Genomic DNA, 3,062 nt, shown 5'->3' on the forward strand with positions numbered 1-3,062 from the left:
CGATTCTTCTTTGAATTCCGAAGTTCATTAGTGAGGTTTGCGTTTAAAATTCAAATCGAGTAACAATATTCTTGGGACATAAGATGCTGGTTCGTCCTGGGGTGCTGAGGCCACCGTATGACAGCTTCGTCGTAATTTTTTTCTACTGATCTCTCATATTCAACAGTGCTCACGTTATTGAAATTGACACACTACTCAATATTTCTAGAAGGATTATATTTGTGGAAGCATCAGATCTACACCTTTACATTGTTTATAAGTGTTTTCAAACTCGAATCAATCTAATTGGCAGAAGAAGATCAGTTTACTGCAATCATCCAAAGAGATTTCTTCCCTCTCATCCTTAGGTCCTTAGGAACTGTGCAAAGTACCACCATAAGTTACTGGGTTGGTGATAAACCTCCCCTAATTGAAGCTATGGTGACATTTCTTTCAATCAATTCAAGCTCATCAGAAAATTCAGGGACAAATCTGTGTACAATCGAATTATATCAAAGTCGAATTGAGAGATCAAAAATAAAAATTTCTGAGTCCAGGTTGGTACTTTTTTGGTATGGTTCATATAAACAAATTTCGAAAAATCAGTTGGACAGTTGTCGCTAATCAAAAATTCATCCTGTATCTAAGAAACGAAGAGCCTCAGCCCATATTCATTGTTTTCTGAGTCCTCTAGGTAGGTACCATCTATTCAACATAAGATTATGTATTCCTGGACTGGACATCCCTCTATAACTATCAACCACGAGGAACTGGAATAGAACCTATTTCCGAATTTACTGTTAGATAACCGTGGTCCTATAATTTCCTATCAAATCCAGTAATTCCAATTTGAATTTTCTTGCTGACGATGGAGTTCCGCTGCAATATAATCTCTTTTATGATTTTCAATTCGCAATATCACTTAGGGGCGAGTCTAAGAGATCCGCAATCAACACAATTCGCTCCAATCCCTAACTAGTTAGTTCTTCTGTTTTCCAAGTTTGATTGTACGCCCACGGGACTGAATCTCCGAAAGTAATAGGAATCCTCTAGAAATAAGGGAAACCGGGGAGGAGTTCCGTAATAACAATAATGAATTGGACCTCTTGCAGGTTTTTCCGGAAGTTTTATGACGCCATATTTCGGAATGTCTCCATTAGATGGAATTCATTTTCTGGAAGACAGTGGAGCGGGATCATTCCATAACATAACTTCGATAAATCATTTTCAATGAATAGCTCTACTGTGTGGAAAAGGTAACTTCATATATTATTACTCTGCGAAGAAATTCCATTACGCACTCTCGTATTTCGCATGTGAAAATGGAAAAGTTTGAAGCTAAGGAAGTATAAAAAAAATCTTCCGATTTTTCTGGGAGATACGCGGTTGAAAGTTGAACTGACCCAAAAGATGGGATCAGTTAAAAAATCGTCATGACTGAGGTCGATGATATTCCGAGGTATATTACTAGAAGAGTTACTCTTTCAGAATTTGTATCACACTTAGATTTACGATGATTTTTCTAAGAGATGGGCGTTTCGGAAGTTGACCTTCCAAACAATTCATAAAAAGTTGGGTTCAGTTAAAACTTCCTCAAGACCGAACGGTTACGCCGAGGTGGATGAATTTCTCAGATTTATCACTAGAAGAGTGGTTCTTCCAGAATATGTATCACATTTAGATCTACGATGATTTTTCTGGAAGATAAACGAAAGATGACCTTCGAAAAATTCCCAAAAAGTTGGGTTCAGTTAAAACTTCCTCAAGATCGAACGGTTATGCCGAAAAGGATGAAGTTCTCAGATTTATTACTAGAAGAGTTGCTCTTTCAGAATATGTGTCACGTTTAGATCTACGACTCGAAAGATGACGAAAAATTCACGAAATGTTGGGTTCAGAAAACTTAACAGTATATATGTGTCTATCCTCCAGAGCTCGAGAGGAAACTAGCTCACTAGGTAATTCTTAAAAAAGTAACCATAATGGTCTGATAGATCATTTCCTTGTAGAGACATGTTAGATTGATTTTCATGGAACTTTGAGGAAAGCAGTTGGTCAAAAAACTACATTCAACTAATGCCAACGTTTCGTAGATATATTTCTACTTCTTCAGGGCTACAAAAGAGAAATTTACAGAGATTAAATATGGCACAAATATATCTGGTATAAAAATTGAATAATAGATTAAAAACAATGGTTCCAAAACAACCACACATAACAATTGGTTACAAAATTGTACAATTAAAACTATATACTAAAATTACACTTATTCGATTAATTTTTTTTTATTTTTATTTGGATTTTACAGGAACACATATTTAAAATCGAAAAAAAACCTTACCAAAGTCGAACTTATGTTTTACACACAAAAGATCTTAATATTAGCTTGTTGAGCAAATTGGAATCGAACTTGTAGAGAAGCTTAGGAAAACTCCGTCTAAAATTTTGAGGCAAAATACAAATCATCACAACGACGTATTACATTCAATGAGTGTTCCGAAACTGAAATATTTATTTCGATTTAACCTGTTCAACACAGGTGGAGTCTAGAATATGTTGTTAAAAAAGTTGAATTCCCAATTCACTGTAATGAATATTTGTTTTTGAACAATCTCTGTAAATTTCTCTTTTGTAGCCCTGAAGAAGTAGAAATATATCTACGAAACGTTGGCATTAGTTGAATGTAGTTTTTTGACCAACTGCTTTCCTCAAAGTTCCATGAAAATCAATCTAACAGTAACCATAATTTTACTTCAGTTTTAAAAAAACAGTTTATTGCACAAACTATAAGGAGGCTTTCATTCTCAAGTTTAAAATATCCAGGAGCAACAGAAATAAATCAAAGTTAGGAAGTTTCATAAAAGGACCTAAAGAGCTCTGCAAAGTAGGCATTGGGATTAGAGGCATTCAAAATCCTCTCATTACTTTACTAGAACGGGATATTTAGTCCTTTTCTCATGGTCCTGCTTCTAGAGGACATTCACTGACTCATCAACCACCTGTAAATTCAAGTATCTGGAAATAATCCAGAGCCCTTGTTGATGACCACTCCAAATCCTCAAAAATTCCCTTGTCTCGAAGTT

The 3,062-nt window shown here is 35.3% G+C and overlaps 1 long non-coding RNA gene across 1 annotated transcript; it reads right to left on the bottom strand.

Annotated features, from left to right (window-relative positions):
* Window positions 1-2,060: 2,060 nt before the first annotated feature.
* On the bottom strand, window positions 2,061-2,491 carry LOC123312425. The gene is made up of 2 exons (XR_006537623.1): window positions 2,321-2,491; window positions 2,061-2,094 (listed from the first exon to the last, which is right to left on the bottom strand). It is a non-coding gene; the product is annotated as an uncharacterized LOC123312425 (long non-coding RNA).
* Between the last annotated feature and the right edge of the window lie 571 nt (window positions 2,492-3,062).

The sequence above is a fragment of the Coccinella septempunctata genome, chromosome 4 (assembly GCF_907165205.1).
Source record: "Coccinella septempunctata chromosome 4, icCocSept1.1, whole genome shotgun sequence".
Taxonomy (NCBI): domain Eukaryota; kingdom Metazoa; phylum Arthropoda; class Insecta; order Coleoptera; family Coccinellidae; genus Coccinella; species Coccinella septempunctata.